General features: G+C 44.6%; 1 long non-coding RNA gene across 1 annotated transcript in view; it reads left to right on the plus strand.

Annotated features, from left to right (window-relative positions):
* The first annotated feature begins 1,033 nt into the window (after positions 1-1,033).
* Positions 1,034-22,079, plus strand: part of LOC129166855 (uncharacterized) — a 254,229-nt gene continuing 233,183 nt past the window's right edge. The window contains exons 1-2 of the long non-coding RNA XR_011515711.1: positions 1,034-1,246; positions 2,797-2,883. This is a non-coding gene — a long non-coding RNA (uncharacterized lncRNA). The remainder of the gene's footprint in view (positions 1,247-2,796; positions 2,884-22,079) is intronic.

Raw genomic sequence — 22,079 nt, forward strand, 5'->3', positions numbered from 1 at the left:
TTCAAACAATAAATCCATTTGTTCAGTTAACAAAAACGTTTAATTTGAATGGCCAACCATACATGTCTAGCTCAAATTTATAAGTTAACATAATGTAGAATTGTGTGCATGTTTAACAAGACATAATGATTTTTCACTTTGTAATCTAATAAGATTTGTTGTTTCGACTCACAATATAATATTCAAACAAAGCATAGTTGTTATTTATGATATTTGTCCAACTTGACATATAGAGTTGAAAGAAAGTGTTCATTTAAGTTGACATGACTCAAGTTTTTAAGGCAGCTGTTGAACTTTCATTTTTAAGTTATTCTGGCCTACAGTTTATTACAGTGTAGCATGGTTAAGACAAATAAAGAAAAGGTAGAAATAAACAAGCACCATTATCAACTTGTAGTAAGATCAGACTGCTTGTTAATAAGGGATGCATCAGTTTTCTTTCTTGTTATGCTCCAACAATTTTTTGCTTTGAGTATTTTGGGATTTGAAGATATGATAATTTGTTAAAAACATAAATAAATACACGGGGTGTAACAATATTCCAAATATTCCAGTTAGATGTGCACCTTAGTTTTAATTTCATGGTTCAGCCGGTTTTCTGTAAAGCGGTGTGAAAAAGGGTTGTATTTTTTGTAAAGCTTTATTTGAGTTCTCTAAGAAAATAATCTCAGGTGACATAAAACTGTGAACAATAATAACATGTTAAAATATTAAGAAAAATGTAACAGTATTTTCTTTTTTTGTAACTGCATCATCTTGTCTTTCTCAGCTGCAAATGACCAGGCTTTAATAAACTATCTAAAGGAAATTAACTTTGGGCTTCTTTTAATTCCAACATTAGGTGTTCCAAGTTGAAGCCATGTCTCATATTTAATGACTTATCAAATCATCAATCAGTCATAGACGCTGACGTCGTTAGGTCCGTTTTAGGGGGGCTTCAGCCCCCCTAAAATAATCACAAGCCCCCCTATCATTTTGGTTTATTTTATTTTTTTCAGTTAACTTTTTTTTATTTGTTCACATCTACATGCTGAACACAATCACGACAAGTGTAGTTGGTACATGAGTTTTTTAGTCTGAAACAGAAATAATAATTAATGAATATAGAACTACACCGTCGCACACAGGAAGTATCAAGAAAGAACTTCCTCCACTTCCTTAAGCCCGCAGCTTTGTTGACAAGTCAGGGGGCGGGTCGATACAGAAAAACCTATATATCGATGAGCAAACCCTGCTCAGCGCTCATGTAAGTCACTCAACATCACATTAGGGTAAGACAGCAACAGCAGCATACCGTTAATATTTCAAGGTTATAGTTCAGACGAGAGTGGAAAATGCTACCGCACCGACATGCTAATGCTAACTCCGCTAGCATGTTTACATGCCGCAAACCATAATGAAAAGCTTTGATGTCAAGTAAAATGGTCGGAAAACTCCCCTGAAGTGACATGATTAACCAGCCAGCCAGTTCATTGAGTGACTTAGTGCCACCAACTTGAGCATACAGTAATGAGTCTGCACAAACAGAACCTGCTCTGCGCTTGTGTGCAGCAGCTGCAGCCCTCTCTATGGGATCAATTCTGCACATGCAAATCTCTCCCTGCTCTCCTCAACAAGTAGCCTCTCCACCAGTCAATCACAGACAGCTCTGTTTTATCCAGTCAAAGCATGTCCAGGAAATACTGCTTTACAGAAAAACACCATTTAACAGCTTATTAAACTGCTTTCTGCTGCTGGTTAGCTACCAGTCACCATCCACTGCCTGCAAGATACTTTGTTGTAATTCATGTGTCATGATTAGGGTGACCATATTTGACTTCCAGAAAAGACACATTGCCTATTCCTAAAACTGTTAAATTGCACTCTTTTCAGTTAAAAATGACTTTTAATTTCAACATATAAAGTGTTTCTTCTCTGTTTGGTCAGACATAAATGATCCCTTGATGTGTAAAAGGAAGTGAACAGTGGAAATGTCCCAGGAAAAGAGGAGGGTTAATCAACCTAATTAAATATAATTATATAAAGTCCTCTTTATCTGAAAAAAGTGCAATTTTCCTGCCAGTTTTTCCTGGACATGCTTTGATTGCATAATGGAGAGCTCTCTGATTGGCTGATGGAGAGGCTACATTGCTTTGTATATTGCAAATTGAGCAACAGCAGGGAGATTTGTGCAGGCAGAGACGGAGTTGAGCATGCAGAGAGAGGGCTGCATACGACTGCAGGGCTGCATACGACGTTGTGCTCTTGCAGATTGATCACTGCACGCTCCAGTTGGTGGCACAAAAATCACTCCACACTAAAAACCTGAATCAGAATCTGGCCGAATGTGTATATTATTGACCATTTTTTTATATTATATATTTTTTCTATAATATATATATATATATATATATTATATTATAGGTACATATATGTATCTATAATAAACAGCCAGTTTTGTATATGTCACATATATTTAAAAGCTACATCAAAACATATATTAAAACCTATATGTTTATGACTTCTTTCCATGTGGATTGTCAATTGCTTAATATTTCCTATGTTTACCTATGGTAAAGAAAGGAGATATTGTACTCATCTAACTTTAACATAAATTTTGGCAGCTTAATGTGACGTTATGGAAAATGCCATCATCATGAGCAACCAAACATAGGCTATATTAGGCTAACAGTTGTCCATATTCTGTACCATTTATCCACCAATGGCTGTTTCAATTATTGTGAGTGAAAACTAAATGGCATAGTAGCTTTTGTCTTGGCATTAGAAATTGAAAATGTTTTTCAATGTGATGGCTAGATGGATATACGAAGATTTTTTAAGAGAGTGAGTGAGGAACAGGAGAGAGACCAGGTGGTTGATGCTGAGGAGATCTGCATGGTCAAGGTCAGTGATCTACAGAGAAAACAGGGGCGAGTGCACCGTTATGAGCATTTACCTGAGCACAATGTTCCCAAGCAAAATTGAACAGTTTTCTTTTTAGGAGTGAACAGGTAAGAGACATTGAGAAAAAAATAACTATAATTATCATCTGACCTGCAACCTTATGTCAAGTTGTATCTGTATAGTTGACTTTCTGTATTATAAGTTCTACTACTTGCTGGATATTTTTATATATACTGTTATTTTGTCTTGTAATTGTTAATTACACACTCCTTTATTCCATATCATAGCAGTGTTATTCATATATTAAAACTGTCAACTGCACACTCATTTGGCAGAAAAAAAGTTTTACAATTATTAGGGCTGTCGCGGTTGAGGAATTCCCCCTGCGGTGATTCAGGGTGGCTTAATATTGCGGTGTGCGATATTATTGCAGCACTTTTTTTATTGCAGTACTATCTAAACATAATGTTTACACATTTAAAAAAGGTTAAAAATTGTCGTGCCTTCTTCAATAACACTTTACTGAATGCAGATCAAAGGGCAGTAACAACACAGATCGCAGTAACGTTTGTTTCTCTGACAGTCGGAGTCCGACTGAACTTAAAAACAACAAAATTCAGGATAAGGTTAAACTTTTAAATGCAAATTTGGCTGCAGCATCTAACAAATAAGAAACAAGTCCCCATTTTGTTTAGTTGTTTAAAATCAAGCATAAAAAATTACATGTACCGGGCACGCGCGCGCCGGGGGGCGGGCGCACTATCATTTCACTTTCACACACACGAATGACGATGATTTATAGCTCGGTCACGTCCTTGTTACCTACAAGGAAAACCAGCATGTTAACCATATACGGTTTGAGAGAGGATCTGAGAGGGGTGGCAACATTTCCAGCAACACTGAAAACCCACTGGGATGGTGCGCTCGTTGCGCTAACGCACACGTACTTGCGTGCGACTCTGGCGAGCAAAGGGAATCTCTCCCGGTTGTTGCTCCACCATGTCAGGGGGGTTTCTTTAGGGGGGATGCATTCCTCCTGCAGGTAGCGAGTGAGCTCCAGCTCGGCTCAAACTCTCTTCGGGACGGTTGCAGAAGCAGTGCTTGTCCCGTACTTCAGCAAGTCTCCGAGCGTTTATTTATTTATTTTTGCCGCTGGTGGCAGCTCTGTCTCGGCCAAGGACCCTGGCTGCGCAGCAGCTGACGTACTGAAAACCAAAGTGCTCCCAAAGGAGCGAAGTAACGTTTCGTTTTGATACCAGTGCAGCCATCCTTCTCAACATGCATCATTGAGTTGAACCAAGTTCAGTAATCGCGGTGGCCCATGATGCAGCGCGGTGGGCTTCTTCATATTGCGATATTTCATTTTTGCGGTTACCGCGACAGCCCTAACAATTATTCATTTGTTCTTTATTGTCTCAGTAACAGTTATAATTAAACAAGTTGTAATTAAACAAATAAATGACTACAACATTTCCCCCTGTTAAGTGCAGTAGACTGAAATGAATAGCTTTATTTGGAAATATAACAAATGTAATTTTTAATGGACTTACATAAAATCTTTCTTCAACATAGACCCCACTAATGAACTGATTAAGTGTTATTTTTTTTATAAAAAGAAGAGAGAAAATGCACAAAAGTAGGAAAGGAAAAGAAAGTGATAAAATAATAGGTTTTGTTAAATGTTCTTCAGATAATGAATTAATTGACAAAGTTTTTGCAGGGTGTGACAAAAAACGTTCGAGGTCAAGCTCCTGGGGCTTAGCCCCCCCTATATCTCAATCCTAGTGACGTCCATGGTCATAGAAGATGCCCACTCCAAATGAAACAGATGGTTTCTAGCTGTTAAAAGGTTTCACAAATCACAAACTACGTTTTATGCAATCTGCTATTAGTCTAGAACAATCCAGTCCAGGGCCCTCATTTATCAACCGTATACTTATGAACAGATCTGTGCATGGGAACAAATGTATGCATTGTGTGGCATTTACAAATTTGTACTTGTGCGTGAATATGTTCCTAAATATAAGATAGCTCTGACCATGCGTGGGAACAGCATCTAGTGGTAGAACAGGGTAACAGCAGTGCTGAAGGTCTCAGTCATCCAAGCGTGTTTCTCATCCACAAATTATAGTTAAGTCGGTGGAAAAACGGCTTTTGCGCATTATTGGTGCTAAAACCAATAAGACACATGTGACCGATGGGAATCTGACATTATATCGTGACTAAACTGTGTTATTTGAGGGTTTCACAGAGCGTGCACAGTGGAGGGAACTCATTCTCCGTGAGCACGCTATAGGAAATCCTTCTGCTATGCTGTAATTTGAGACCCTTTGTGGCATGACAGACAAACTTCATGAATCCAATACCAGTTGATATTTTATTTTACAACTATGAGAACCCCCCCAGAACCTCCTCTGCTCTTCAATCACACATGCAACCAGACTGAATTACAGCACAGACGTGCTGAAGGAAAACTATTTCTGACAGGAACCTCTCCTCTGTCCCGACCGCTTTCATAACCTTTGCAACTTGTTTGGTTTTTGTGCGCTTCGGCAGCCAGTGTCTCGATCTCATTGTCAATAAAGTTTTTCTTATTTTTTCTGGAAGAAAACAGGGAATCCCCTCACGTGTGGAAGATGTAGCGTGACCAAATCTGGTTAATTGGGGCGTTTTTGTATGCAAGTGATGGTGAACGAACACGAGCACCTGGGTACACACAGGTGGGATTTATCATCAGAAGATTGCGGTGGAACGTGTGTATGAGAGACCTCCGCATGTTTCATAAATCAGTCTTGACTGTTACCACACACATTCTAAACTTCAGTCATAGTAGGGAATACAGGACAGTTTCTATGAACGTTTGATGAATGAGGGCCTAGGTTTGAAGAGTGAAAGTCATGTTTTTTTTAGGTAGACCAGCTCCAATGTGGGCTAGATGCAAAATAAATAAATAAAAGCATAAATCTGCCCTTTTTCAAAGTTTTAAAAATCAGAAAAACAGTTTCACAAATCTCAAAGGTGGTTTTAATTGTTGTGCAGAATAATCCAGTCCAGGTATGAACAGTCTAGTTATTGGAGTTTTTAAGATAAAGCAGATTACAAATTATCCGAGTAGAGACAAATTGGGTGTAATTGCCCTTTAGCCATTTCCCGAATCAGAAGCTGGAAATGGAAGCTAACTTCAACCTCGTGAAAAAATATACGGACACCCACAACAACTCTGTTTATTTTGAAAAAAAAAAAAAAAAAAACGAGCAACATTTATCTTGCATAGTTTTTGAAACATTTAAACATCCAGCAGCCATAGAGCAATGAAACATTGAACCTTTTTAAGTTGCTGAGGAATTGTGGAAACTCCTCAAATGCCATTCAAAAAATATACGGATAATGATGTAAATGTAATAGAGATACACTCTAAAGACACATAACTAAATAGCATACTAGGCATTTTTGAAATAGTGACACTGACTCTGACGATGGTCGGAGGGACCGGTGGCACCAGTGTTTGGCAGGGCTTGCCTCTGTCAGGGCAGCTGTGGCTACATTTTAGCTCATCATCACAAGTGTGTGAATGTGTGGATGGTGTTGTGAAGCACCTTGGGGGGGGGGGTTGTAGGACCCTAACCCCCAAATTCCACTACCTCCGCTCCGCTGCGCTCCGCTCCGACACGAACGCCGGAGCAAAATCGGTCCCGTTGTAGTCAATCAGAGCTGTTCCACTACTGCGGCCGTGTGGTGCAGTGCGCCGCCCGCCATTCCACCATCCGGCAAAATAAGAATCGATTCTATTTTTGCCGGACGCCGGAGCACCTCCGCAGTAAATGGACAGAAATCACAACGGCCCAACAGGAAAAGGAGCAAGCACAATTTCCGTATTTCACTATAAATCGATAAACAAAAGGCATTTTTTGTTTCATATGCACAGATTTAACAACTTTTAACCACTATCAATGGCGGCTGAAGTTTAAATGCACAAAAGTAAGCCATAAATACAGTTTCCACTATCAAAGTAGACACACTTTGTTGATCCAAATATTGCTGATCTCTCAACACACATGATGGGCAGATTAAACAGTTCATTTCGATGCTTCTCCCACACAACGGGTGTTTGGACCTAACTTCCGCGTTTATTGCTCAGACTGTATCGCAAGATCTCGAAAATCCCGCGCATGCTTGTTTGCCCCCCTCAGGTCTCCGCACCGGAGCGGAGCCGTTGTAGAGCGGGTACCAGTAAAAATTGAGTTCGGAAGCGAGCGGCTGCGGAAGGCGGGGGCGGACCGGAGCGGAGCGGAGGTAGTGGAATTTGGGGGTAAGAAGGTGCTATACAAACATGCCTTTTACCATGAATAATCCAGAGGGCTGTGTAATCCTGGAAACCTCCATGTGCACCATCCATTCATCAGAAATAAAGTTGAGGCTGTGAACCAGTTTATTATTGTTTAGGTCCATGTATTCTGAGAAAAACTTCAAAGTGTTCTCCAATCCTTGATGGATTACTGTTCCCTCTCACCGTTTAATCAAGGAATGAATCACATTCTTGGTGCTTAACTCAGAAATGTAAACACACAATGACTCTGAAAGGTGGCTTTAAAAAAGACTAACAACTAAAATATTTCTCAGCCTATGTGACTATTTTCCATGAGCGACAGCAATGCTTAGTTCCACTCTAAAGCATGTTGGACATCTGGGTAATATGGCTGCAGAGCAACAGGGGAGCGTAGCTTGATATACGGTCGCAAGTAGTAGGGAGAAACACGTCAGTGTAACATTAGACTATTACACTAATCCTTCCCATTTAGACACACTTCAAAGACGCCATTAAAAATGAGAGAATGAGCCTGTAGGGATGGTTGGGTGTCGGGGGCTATGTGCAGTGGAGTGTGTTGCTATAATAGATGTGCATCTGTAGGGGTGCTAAAGTGTGTGTGCTTGGTGGGATTTTCAAGGAGGTAGCGTGACCTGTAAAGACTATTTGAAATCTTGACCATTAGGACACATGATCCGTAGAACACACACAAATGTGCAATTCCAGACAGTGTCCGCTGTATTTTTAGCTCAAGAGTCAAACAAAGACTGCTTTTCACAGTCTGGACTCAGTCCTCTGTTTTCTTTTCTCCTCCCTCCTTCTCCATTTTTTATTTTCTTTTCTCTATCCCCCACAATGCTCTGTTTTTCTTTCATGTCTTGTTTATTTTCTTTGACTCCTTTCATTGCCTTTCCCCCATCCCTCTCCTTCTCTGGGGACCCATTCATCCAACACTACCTTAATAACGCTTTCGCCTCCTCAGTACTCCCCGCAGTCACTACTTTCTTTCTCCTACGTCCACTCTGTCATCAGTATGACCCAGCCGCCTTGGCTAAATAAACACTGGATGGACAGCTGGCGATCAACTTTACATCCCCTTCTTCTGATGTCACTGTCTGGTTTCTTTCCCTTCATCTCTAACCATTCCAAGCCATATTTGAATTGTGAGACATCAGACGGCTTCTCTAGATGGTTGTCACCAACATCCAAAAAGAAAATACCCATACCATCTTTCACAGAAGCTATTAAAGGGTTGACATGGAGCCTATTTTAAACACTTTTACACATTTTGACAGCTACAAATGGTTGGTGAGATATTTTGCCTCAGCAGCTCTAGTAACTCCAGAAATTAGTTTTCCAAATTGACAAAAGGAAAATTGGACCAAAAGCTAACCCCTTTTTGGGCCACATCTGATCATTTTTAAGTCAAGAAATGGTGTCATCTCGGGCATTTATAGTGGGGCAAAAAAGTATTTAGTCAGCCTTCAGTTGTGCAGGTTCTCACGCTTGCCCTGTAATTTTCATCATTAAACCTCAAAAGGAAAGGAAAACATTTGAGAAAATCAAATTGTCAGATTTTTAAAGATTGTATTTGCAAATTATGGTGGAAGATAAATATTTGATCAATAGCAACATTCCATGTCAATTCTCTTTTACAAACCCTTTGTTGGCAATGACAGAGGTCAAATGTATTCTGTAAGTCTTCACAAGCTTTTCACACACTGTTGCTGGTATTTTGGCCCTTTCCTCCATGCAGATCTCCTCCAGAGCAGTGACGTTTTGGAGCTGTTGCTGGGCAACACAAGATTAATGAGATTGAGATCTGGAGACTGGCTAGGCCACTCCAGGACCTTAACCCTCCCACTGTCTTTATGGGTGACCCCGCGAGGAAAGTTGACCATTGAGCAGGATTGATGGTTTATCCCTTGAGGTCCACGTGGCAGGGGTGACGTGGTGCTCACTCCTCACCCCTGCCACATAGACCCACTGTTACTGATGGAAGCCTTTGGTCCCAGCTTTCTGGAGGTCATTGACTAGGTTCCTCCATGTAAATCTGGGGATTTTTGCTCATCGTTATTGTGATAATTTTGACCCCACGGGGTGAGGTCTTGCATGTAGCCTCTGATCAAGGGAGATTATCAGTGGTCTTTTATGTCTTCCACTTTCTAATATTTGCTCCCAGAGTTGATTTCTTCACACCAAGCTGCTTACCTATTGCAGCTATAGTCTCCCCAGCCTGGTAAAGGTCTACAGTTTTGTTTCTGGTGTCCTTTGACAGCTCTTTGGTCTTGGCCATAATGGAGTTTTTAGTGTGACTGTTCGAGGTTATGGACAGGTGACTTTTAAATTGTTAATGAGTTCCAATAGGTTCCATTAATACAGGTAATGAGTGGAGAATGGAGGAGCCTCTTATCGAATTTGTTACAGGTCTGTAAGAGCCAGAAATACAGCTTGTTTTTAAGAGATCACGACAAGAGTCGTCTCAAGGCACTTCACATGGTAAACATTCCAATGCAGGTCAGTTCATTAAGCCAATCAGTTAAAACTCCCCTATATATGGAACCCAGCAAATTGCATCGAGTCACTGACTAGTGTCAGTGACTCGATGCAATCCTCATACTAGGCAAGCATGTAGCGACAGTGGAGAGGAAAACTCCCTTTTAACAGGAAGAAACCTCCAGAGGATCCTGGCTCAGTATAAGCAGCCATCCTCCACGACTCACTGGGGATTGAGAAGACAGAAGACACACACACACACACACGTGTTTATATGGATACACCTTAATAAAATGGGAATGGTTGGTGATATTAACGTCCTGTTTGTGGCACATTAGTATATGTGAGGGGGTAACTTTTCAAAATGGGTGGTGACCATGGTGGCCATTTTGAAGTCAGCAATCTTGGATACAACTTTTGTTTTTTCAATGGGAAGAGGGTCATGTGACACATCAAACTTATTGGGAATTTCACAAGAAAAACAATGGTGTGCTCTGTTAACATAACTTTATTCTTTCATGAGTTATTTACAAGTTTTGTTTTGTTCACAGCCATTGACATGTTGAAGAGTTTAACACGTGAGGAGCAGATCGAAATTGTGTTGATATCTTGTGAATGCAGTAATTGGGTCATCGCAGCAGATTTCAATGCAAGACACCCTATGAGACCACCCATCTCTCATGCTACAGTTAGCAAACTGCTTGCTAAGTTTCGGGAAAATAGTTCAGTGTTGGATTTGCCAAAATGTGGATGCATGAAAACTGTCACTAATGAAGAAACATCAGTGGCTGTCCTAGCTTCATTCAGCAAGAGCGCACAGCATAGCATTTGCCGCATGTCACTGGAAAGTGGCATTAGTCAAACATCCCTTTGGCGGATATTAGCTACTCACAAATGGCACCCTTACAAACTCCAGCTACTGCAGGATCTCAGCGAGGATGGCCCAGATCGGCACACAGAATTTGCAGAATGGGCAAAACAATAATTGAATAGAATAGACTTTATTGTAATTGCTCATGGCAATTAAATTACAGATGGTCCGCCATCAACAGTGCACAAGACAATAAATAACAATAAAAGTCAAAAACCATAGAGGACTAAAAACAATTTAAAAACATTTAGCAAACAACAAGAAAGTACAACCAGTGATTCCCTCTTTATGCACTGAAGTTGGCACGTTCCCTGAGTTTTTCCAGCAAGATGGTGCACCACCACATTATGAGTGTCGGGTCCGAGCATTCGTAGATGAACAGTTTCCTGGAAAGTGGATTGGTCGTCGTGGGCCAGTTGAATGGCCCCAAGGTCTCCCAGTCTGACCCCCTTAGACTTTTATCTTTGGGGTCATCTGAAGGCAATTGTCTATGGTGTGAAGATACAAGATGTGCAGCACCTGCAACTACGGATTTTGGAAGCCTGTGCTGGCATTTCTACTGCTGTGTTGCTATCAGTGTGTGAAGAGTGGGAGAAGAGGGTTGCATTGGCAATCCAACACAATGGGCAGCACATTGAACACATTTTATAAGTGGTCAGAAACTTGTAAATAACTCATGAAAGAATAAAGTTACATTAAAACCAAGCACACCACTGTTTTTCTTGTGAAAGTCCCAATAGGTTTGATATTTCACATGATCCTCTTCCTATTGAAAACACAAAAGTTGATCCAAGATGGCCAACTTCAAAATGACCACCATGGTCACCACCCATTTTGAAAAGTTTGCCCTCTCACGTATACTAATGTGCCACAAAAAGGACGTTCGTATCACCAACCATTCCCATTTTATTAAGGTGTATCCATATAAATGGCCCACCCTGCAATAAGATGTGATATTCCGTATAAATATGAAACATCAATCTTATTGGTCGTTGAATGTTCAATCAGAAGATTTTAGTTTCTTTGACTCATTCAGGGAACATACACGCTTCACATTAATTCAGACAGAGTCAAAATTATAGTTATAAAAATGATTTTAATTCAATTTTCCTAAATTAAATGATTGTACATGAAAATATGAATGAAATGATGGTTGTATAGATAACAGATGATGAATGAAATGATGGAATGTGAGCTAGATGTTTTAGCAAAACCTTATAAGTATCTGAGAGAGCTTGTGGTGTCTGGGTTGTAAAATGAATTTGGCTGTTTGGTTTGATAAGCTAGAAATTTATTTTTCAAACCATCCAGTGCAATTTGTGCCAGTCTATGCACCCTAGTGTGAAGATCCCCAAGCGATCTAAGGAGTCAGAAGGTCGAGATGGACACTGCTGATGGCGTGGACCTCTTGTACCGGAGCTTGTAGCCAGCTCAGAGTACGATGCTTCTAGTCTGGGTAACCTTCAGGTGACGGAAGGAAGCTGGAGTGTCTATTTTGCATCCATGGCTGTTTGGTGGCTCTTAAAAGCGCCGTTGTGTCTGAACTCACTCGCAAGCATTGCAGAGAGGCTTTGACCTTATGGTCAAAAGACAGGATGGTCTCCAAATGGTTGTTCATCCGATTAGCACTATCAAGTGAAGAGAAGACTCGGTAGACTAGGAAGTGTTCTCACTTTCATTAACATTTGTTTATACACCTAGACAAATTGGAATTTGACATGTTTAAAAGGCATTACCAACATACCTCAGAAATCACGCCTTCCCTCAGATACTCAGACGTTAACTCTTAGTGTAAAGTGGAAACACTTTTTTTACACATTTGTGTGAAGTGATTGTTAAAACCTTAATATTAATCTTATGATATATGATTATACTGATAGATTTACTTGTTAAATCAACAAATACTGATCTGGTGTAGTTTTAGATGTGAAATGAGTCATTGCAGGAAAAATATAAATATGAACACATCATTTATTAATGCGCACATTATTGAAACACTTTGGGATTTAATAAGAGATGATTATATGGCATTTATGCAATTATCAAGTTTTAAAAAGACATTTATGATTCAAGGATGATGAACTTTATTCACAGTGTGAGCAGAAAGTCTCATTTTCTGCATGACTTTTGTTCCAGCCATGATAAGGTAGCTAGGTTTATTATGTCTCCTTTATCCGGTGACAAGGCCTTGTGCAGTGCTTCTTGTTTGGAGGCCAGACAGAGGGGATGTTTGAGTCTGCAAATTAAAAAGTTAATTTCTGGTCATTTTTTATTTAAATCCAGACAAGACTGAGGTTATCATCTTTGGATCAGAACCTCAGAAAAGGAAACTGCTTAGTCAACCACCTGATCTGAACGTGAGAGTAGACAGGTCTGTAGGAGTTCCTTCTTCCACCTTCCGAACATTGCTAAGATCAGAAGTATCCTTTCCAGGAGTGATTCTGAAAAACTAGTTCATGCATTTATTACCTAAAGACTAGATTACTGTAATTCATTACTATCAGGAAGTCCACAGAATGTAGTTAAAAGTCTTCAGCTTGTCCAAAATGCTGCATTTAGAGTTCTGATGAGAATTAAAAAGAAAGATCATATCTCTTCTGTTTTAGCTTCTCTACATTGGCTGTCTGTTAAATTCAGAATAATTGAATAAGTGGAGGGAGTAGAAGGAAGTGGAGTGTACAGCAGGTAATACAGTCGGTAAAGACAGTTCTTCCTGGCCCTGCCTCTCACATGCCTCCAAAGGTTAGGCTGTCCTGAGTTATCACTGCTTCTACTATAGGCTTAGACTGCTGGAGGACATACCGATCACTTCCCACACTCTGCTACTTCAACAACCACATAACTGCATTATTTCCTGCTATTTCAGCTGTTAACTTTATTTTCTCTCTTAAGTGTTTTTCTCCCCAGATGAAGCTACAATGGTGTTCTGCTGAGCTGTGGTGGCCTCAAGGAGGGGGTCATCGTGTCATGAACTCCTCCTCTTAACCTCCTCTGCGGGCCGGGCTGGTGCTGCACTCCAGTTCCCAGCATGCCTGTCACCGACGCTTCCCGGTGACGTCATCCCGCTGAGCCAATTTAAGGACCTGTCACAGCGGAGCCGGCACTCAGTCATCATCTAACGATAGACGCCAAGCCATTCTAAGACCTAAGACACTAACTCTACAAACCATACGGGAAGAGAACTTCCCACGCTGCCACATATCAGTCTCCATCCACCACTCTCTCCGCGCCTGGGTCTCATAACCACTCCAGCTCAGCCCACCGAACCTGACAGGATGACTGAGTCCCGAGTAGACCCAGCGGAGATCGCACAGCTGCGAGCTGAGGTAGCGCAGCTGCTCAGCCGAGTAGAACGCCAGGAGGTGGACAACGCCCAACTCCGTGTGGAGAACAATCAGCTGCGTGCTGTTACTGATCGCCTCGCATCCAAACTCGATTCCGTCACCGAACTGGTAGTCCAACTCTCCTCAGCCCTCCAACGACAGTAATCTGCCACTCCTAACGTGGTGGAGCCGTATCTAAGTCTCCCAGAGAAATGGGATGGGATTAAAGGATCCCCGGAGAGCATGTTGGCCGTTCTGTCAATGACTTTTGAGTGTCAGCCGGCACGCTACCCGACTTCCTGCTCTCGCGTGGCTCTGTTAACCTCCCTGCTGACTGGGCGAGCCGGTGAATGGGCGGCTGCTCTGTACCATCAGAAGTCCCCAGTCTGCAACGACTATGAAGCCTTCGTGAAAGAACTGAAGAAGGCATTCGTTCATCCCAGCAGCGAGGTCGCAGATGAGACACGCCTGCTCCAGCTTCGACAAGGCTCTCAGACCGTGGCCGAATTCACCTCACGCTTCCGGACCACCGCTGCCCGTCTAACCTGGGGTGATGCCGCGGTGAAGGCTGTGTACTTGGAGGGATTGTCACCCCGCATCCGTGAGGGCATGATTGGTCACGAGGCTCCAACCACCCTGGACCAGGCGGTGGACCTGGCTCTCCAGCTGGACCGCTGCCTCCTCACCAGACCAGGAGTGAGGGCGGTTCCCGTACAATCCCGAACTTTCCCCCGCCGTCAGGAGAACCAACCCATGGAGGAACCCATGCAACTGGGTCATTTGCCCCCCGAGGAACGGGCGCGCCGTTTTCAGGAGGGACGATGCGCCTATTGTGGGGCTCTGGGTCATCCCCGTGCAACATGCCCCATACGCCCGGGAAACGGTCCCTCCGGGTCGGTGTAGGAGCTGCCTCACTCGGAGTTTCCACTCATGCAGCTCCTCATCACACCACCCTCTCGGTCTCCTTCCAGCTGAGCCAAGGACCGGTCCCCCTGGTGGCCCTCCTCGACACCGGAGCTGCAGAAAGCTTTATCGATCAGGGGTTGGTCAACCGGCTCAAGATTCCACTCACCCTCCTCGATCATCCCGTTCCCGTCACCTCAGTGGACGGGCGCCCTCTCATGCCATATCCGATCACGCACCGAACCCAGAACCTCCGGATGACCATCGGAGAACACGTAGAGACCCTTCATTTCTTGGTCATTCACGCCCCTACGACTCCTCTCATTCTGGGTCATTCCTGGTTCCGCCTCCACGACCCTCACATCTCCTGGTCCACCAGTAAAGTCATGGCATGGGGTGTTAACTGTCGCCTTCATCATCCGTCTCCAGGATCACAGCCTAGGGAGACACCACCCAAGGATGTGGATTTAACACTCCTTCCAGGATCACAGCCTAGGGAGACACCACCCAAGGACGTGGATTTAACACTCCTTCCACCCCAATACCACGATCTGGCTCGGGTCTTTGCAAAAGAGCCTACCACCAAGCTGCCTCCTCATCGCCCCTACGATCTGGAGATCAGGCTTCAGCCCGGAACCACCCCGCCTCGGGGTCGGCTGTTCTCGCTCTCCCCGGCAGAGACCCAGGCGATGGACGCTTACATCAATGAGGCTCTCCAGAAGGGGTTTATCCGACATTCCACGTCTCCTGGGGCGGCAGGGTTCTTCTTTGTGAAGAAGAAGGAAGGTGACCTCCGGCCCTGTATAGACTATCGTGGATTGAATAAAATCACCATCAGGGACCGCCATCCTCTTCCCTTAATGAGCACGGCTCTGGACGCCACTGCCCAAGCCACACTGTTTACCAAGCTGGACCTCCGCAGTGCATACAACCTCATCCGCATAAAGGAAGGAGAGGAGTGGAAAACCGCTTTCATTACACCCACTGGACATTATGAGTACCTGGTCATGCCCTTCGGCCTCTGCAACAGCCCTGCCGTTTTCCAGCGTTTCATCACTGATGTCCTCCGTGACATGCTGGGTCGTTGGGTTTTTGTTTATTTGGACGACATCCTCATCTACTCCCGCACGGCCGAGGAACACACCCAGCATGTTCGAGCCGTTCTGTCACGCCTCCTGGAGCACGACTTATTCTGTAAACTGGAGAAGTGTGCTTTTCACCAGGAGTCCACCTCGTTTCTGGGATTCATCATCTCCTCCCAGGGCCTGCACATGGACCCACAGAAGGTTAAGGGCGGTCGCGCAGTGGCCACTACCCAAGACCCTGAAGCAGTTGCAGAGTTTCCTGGGGTTCTGCAACTTCTACCGCCGGTTTATCCGCAACTTCAGCGCCCTGGCGTCACCATTAACTTCCCTGACGAAAACAACCAATCAGCCTCGCCCTTTCCGCCTCTCCCCGGAGGCTGTTGCTGCCTTCCATGAGCTGGTCCGCCGCTTTGTAAGCGAGCCCATCCTCCTCCACCCGGACCTAACCCGGCCTTTCGTTGTGGAGGTGGACGCCTCTGAGACGGGCGCGGGAGCCGTACTGTCACAACGTGGCCAGGACTCCAAACTCCATCCCTGCGCATTCTTTTCCCGGAAGTTCTCTCCTACCCAGCAGAACTATGGGGTCGGGGACCGGGAATTGTTGGCGATAAAGTGGGCCCTGGAGGAGTGGCGACAGTGGCTCCTGGGTACCCCTACTCCTTTTCTAATCTGGACTGATCATCAGAACCTCATCCATATTCAGACCGCTCGCCAACTCAACCCTCATCAGGCCCGGTGGGCCCTCTTTTTCGAACCTTATAACTTTCACATCGCCTACCGCCCCGGCTCAAAGAACCTCAAGGCGGACGCCCTGTCCCGTCAACACACCCAGGATCCAAGGCCTCCTGAACCGAGGTCCATCCTCCCGACCGAACGGTTCTTGGCCGCCCTGCAATGGCCCCTGGAAGCCTCCATCCGGGCGGCTCTCCCGGCGGACCCGGCGCCCCCAGAGACGCCTCCTAACCGCCTTTACGTTCCGGCCGTGTGTCGACAGGAGGCCTTGAGGTGGGGGCATAGTTCACGGCTCGCGGGACACCAAGGCCAGGCTCGTACCTTCCAGTTCCTCCGCCGGGCCCTGTGGTGGCCCTCTATGAGAAAGGACGTGCGTGAATACACCGCTGCATGTGACACTTGCGCCCGGTCTAAGTCCACCACCCAACCTGGAGCCGGGGAATTGCAACCGCTCCCTGTGCCTAAAAGGCCGTGGTCGCACATAGGTGTGGACTTTGTCACGGGGCTTCCCGTTGCCGACCACCTGGACACCATCCTCACCATCACCGACCGCTTTTCGAAGGCTGTGCATTTAGTGGCTATGGCAGGGCTCCCCACGGCTAAGAAGACGGCGGAGCTCCTCCTCGATCATGTGGTGAGGCTCCACGGATTCCCCCAGGACGTGGTGTCTGACAGAGGCCTCAGTTCATCTCACGTTTCTGGAAGGCTTTCTGTCGGTTGGTGGGCGCTTCTGCCAGTCTGTCGTCAGGCTATCATCCCCAGACTAATGGTCAGACGGAGAGAGCAAACCAGCAGCTTGGGCGTTACTTACGCTGCTTCGCCTCGTCTCAACCGTCCACCTGGCCTCGTTACCTCCTATGGGCGGAGCTCTCTCACAACCTCCAGACGTCCTCCGCCACGGGTCTATCGCCCTTCGAGACCTGCTACGGATACCAGCCCCCTCTTTTTGACCATCAGGTGCCGGAGGTGGAGGTTCCGGCGGCTCAGGATATGGTCCGCCGCTGCCATCTCGCTTGGATCAGGGCTCGCGCCGCCATCACCCGGGCTAATACGGAGTACTCCCGACAACACTGCCGCCGCCACCGGCCCGGCCCTGTGTTCCAGCCTGGTGACCGGGTTTGGCTCTCTACCGCAAACCTCCGGTTTCCGGCTGGTTCCAGGAAGCTGTCGCCTCGCTTTTTGGGGCCCTTCCCAGTCCGAGATGTCCTCGGTCCGGTCGCTTACCGGCTGCGCCTCCCTTCCACTCTTAAGGTGCACCCGGTATTCCACGTCTCACAGCTCAAGCCGGTGGTGTCTTCTCCTCTCCATCCGCCTCCGGCCCGGGTGCCGACGCCCGAGATGTCGATGGGGACCCCGTCTACACCGTCCGCAAGATTCTGGACGCCCGCCGCCGGGGCCGTGGATGGCAGTATTTGGTGGACTGGCAGGGTTACGGTCCGGAGGAACGTAGCTGGGAGCCTGCCCGCTCGTTTCTGGATCCTTCCCTGTTGGCTGATTTCTGGTCTCGTCGCCCTGGGCCTTCTGGAGCCGTCCCTCGCGGGGGGGGTCCTGTCATGAACTCCTCCTCTTAACCTCCTCTGCGGGCCGGGCTGGCGCTGCACTCCAGTTCCCAGCATGCCTGTCACCGACGCTTCCCGGTGACGTCATCCCGCTGAGCCTATTTAAGGACCTGTCACAGCGGAGCCGGCACTCAGTCATCATCTAACGATAGACGCCAAGCCATTCTAAGACCTAAGACACTAACTCTACAAACCATACGGGAAGAGAACTTCCCACGCTGCCACATATCAGTCTCCATCCACCACTCTCTCCGCGCCTGGGTCTCATAACCACTCCAGCTCAGCCCACCGAACCTGACACATCGGCTGTACACTGCTGCCAACCTCTTAAAGGTACAGCGGAGGATCATTTTCTTCCAGGTGGATCATCTGAACCATTGGTCCGCATAACTGTCCATCATTCTGGTGAACCATTCATGCAAGGCCATTGTCGTATGTGCTCGTTGCTGGGTAGTTTTCACTTCCTGCGCATGCACAAAGCAAAGGTTGGGCTCCCCACATACGCCTCTGTCGCTGGTTTTCTGCTCAGCAGGTAAGCTAAAGTTCGGCATACTGTTTGAACAAATTTATTTCATATTACTGCTAGAAGAAGTTAGCTGCAAGGCCTGCAGATACTTCTAAACAGAGCATGCGCGAGGATAATTGTGCATTCTCTCTCATGTGGAGAGGGCGGTTCTTTCCTTAAACTCAGAAACATCCTCCGCCATACCTTTAACATTCTCGCTCTCCTGATAACATTTCCCTTTCTTTAACGTAGTGTGCTACTACTAGTTCAAACAGCTTTCCGGAGTTTTCCCCTTTCAGAAATGATGTATGATTTGTCAGAAATCCGTAAAAGTGATTGTCTCATCATGTACTGTGATATAATGGAAGCAGTACACATTTTTTTCCTTGCTAAGCACGTCCCCTGCCCCGCAGAGCTCCGTGCAATAGAAAAATGAGCGCCGACCAGAACTAACCAATAGTGTTAGACTACCGCTTACTTGCTTCAAAGTGAAGGAATTACCTCGGTTGATGCAGAGCTGATGAACTTTTCACAGACAAGTCACTAAAATAAAAATATATGAGAACACAACATGACGTGAGAATATTACTCACAAAACAGCATGTTTTAGCTGTTTGTCAGCTACAGAAGCACATTTATAAACAGAAACATGAAGTCTCTGTCTTAAAAAAACAGAGCAACAGACTTTTTGTGTGATATGCTTGACAGCCACTAGATGGTGCCATCGGATAAGAGAAATACTCTGGAAAGAAGCTTTAATCTGTCGAATTCAATATATATAAACTTAGATAAAGACAAGTTAATCTCTTACCATATGTAATCAGTCATCATTGCTATACTGTTTAATAATTTCTTTGACTAAAAGCAAGTCTAACGGTGTTTTCCAGAAGCACTACTCAGCCTAAAACAACTCTGTATAGCGTGACGTGAGTCAGCCCATCTGAGTGTAGTTTTGTTCACACGCTAGTGCCATGACAGACAGTGGGTGCGCGATTCTACTCATGATAAAATAACTTGAGGGCATCAGTAAACAGATGAGCCAGATACTTGTTTCAGACGAGTATCTGGTACTGATAAAGCATTTTTGACGAACAGGAGTATGAAACGAGTAAAACTCGTAAATATCTGTAATCGTGCTGAAGGAAAATCCTCACTGGGTAACTGACTGTCTTCACGCTCTGTGATTGGCCAGTCACATCGAGCACCCGCTCCTCCCTACACACAAAACTCTGCAGCTGGGAGCTCAGTCCGCGTCCGGCCCATCCACGCACACACACAGATAGTAACAGATCTCTCTGGGCTTGTTTCATTGATGCTCATGTTTCTTCAGTACTCCCTAGGTTTTCTCAGCTCGCTTCTTCTTCGGTTGAATATTTAAAGTTGCTTTTTTTGTAACGTATGTGGTGCATTGTACAAGACAGAGCTGAAAACGGCTCGTGCTGCGTCACTGCCTCCGGTCGTTTTTTTTTTTTTTAATTTTAACTCTCTCTCTCTCTCTCTCTCTCTCTCTCTCACCTTAATCAACATTGTTTTGTTTAACTGTGTGTGGGAAAAATGCTAAGAATGTTAAGAAAAAATCAGTTTAATAAAATAAAATATAAAAAGTTGTGTCTGGTTCTAGTATTTCATATTTCCTAGTTCCTACTGCATGAGTTCAGATGTATTAATTCATGCACTTAAACATTAATGTTCTGATTTTATTGAAAACCTTGTTCTGTAATAGTTCCTTTACTATTGTGATCAAAAATATTTAATGTCAGTTCTGAGGTTGCTTTGTAAATAGTTTTCAAATAAACAATACACAGCAGCTTCTGATCAATCCATATCAATTTCAGATTTAAAATAATGTATTGATGTAAACCACACCCCCTTCTGGTTAAACCACACCCACTTCCGGGTTGTGCCACACCCACTCAGAGTACAGATACAGATAATTTAGATGGTTGAACAGACACAGATACAGATAGTGGTGTACTCGCTCATCCCTAGTAAACAGTGTAAGGTAACGTGTGTGTTCCACAGAAACACAACTCAGCTGAAAAATGGTGGTGCTGCTTGACGTTTTGCTCAGTGTTTTGGCTTTTTGTCAGACTCTGAACCAGAAAATTGCTGCAGGTAGTGAAGAAGAAGGCAAAATGAACCCGGAAATTGCTGCAAGTAGTGAAGAAGAAGGCAAAAAAATCCAGAGTCCGCTAGCCAATCAGCAGCCAGAATCACGATGCCGGCCTGACTCAGCCTTCCCAGGTACTTCAACAGAGCATGGACTAAAAATAGGGGAGAAAGTAGAGGGAAAATACTGAACCATGCTTTTGGGAACAGTGGTCGGGCCGAGCTGCATCGGTCTGAGTTACTCTGAGTAGTTTTCCTGGAAAACCACCATAAGATATTACTAAAGGCTACATTGAGGCTATTACTTTCAATGTCAACAGGAATTTTGAAATCCCCATCTACAATGAGCTTATCAGTATTTAGCATCAAATCATATATAAAAAAAAAACCAACACAAAATCTCAGATCTGATCCAAAAATTGAGAGTAGGGGCCTGGTGGACAATACAAAACTACAAACAAAAATGGTTTTAGAGCTTTGCAGTCTGGATTACAAAAACATACCATACCAAATATATTTGTATTGCACATTTAAAGACAGCATGTCAGCTGACCAAAGTGCTGCACAGAGTAAAAGCATCAAACATAAGAACCACAAGACACACAGATCGCACGTAGAGCAGTCATGTAGCTAATTTTGGGAACACGTAGCAGTAGGTTGTCAGCAGACCTGGAGGGGATGTAGGAGTGAGCAGCTCTGACAAGTAAATGGGAGCTAGACCATTTAGAGCTTTAAAGGCATAATTTTAATCTTTCAACTGCACTTGGTAGTACACAGGGAGCCAGTGTAGATTGGCTAATATGGGTGTGATGTGACAGTGTCTGAGTTTGTAAGAAATCTTGCGGCAGCATTCTGGACTTTCTGTAAACAACTGAGGGCAAATGCATTGAAAGAGAACTGACATAGTCCAGTCTGGAGGTGATAAATGCATAAATAACAGATTCCAGGTCTTTTAAAGGGACTTTACGGAGTTTTGAATTTTTATGCTCGCGATTGCCCCCTCAGGCCAAAAGCATAACGGCAGCTTCAATAGTTGGCTCGTGCACGAGGCGCGCATGCTGTACGTGCACACTCCTTAACGAAAATAACAGCTGAGACAGTCAGCTCCGTGTGTGTGTGGCCCAGAGGACAGAGGACAGTTGAACGCACAGCTAATTTACTAAATAATTTGGTTCTGTACGTTTATCTTCAGCACAGCCAACAAAGGTTTAAGATGGGTCAGTCCGTCAGCTTCACAGATCATTCCCTTCCCTTGCTTGAAAAATTGTTCCAAAATGAAAGTTGAGCCCACATCTTTTTTATCTGTG

Source organism: Nothobranchius furzeri, chromosome 12 (genome assembly GCF_043380555.1).
Source record: "Nothobranchius furzeri strain GRZ-AD chromosome 12, NfurGRZ-RIMD1, whole genome shotgun sequence".
NCBI lineage: Eukaryota > Metazoa > Chordata > Actinopteri > Cyprinodontiformes > Nothobranchiidae > Nothobranchius > Nothobranchius furzeri.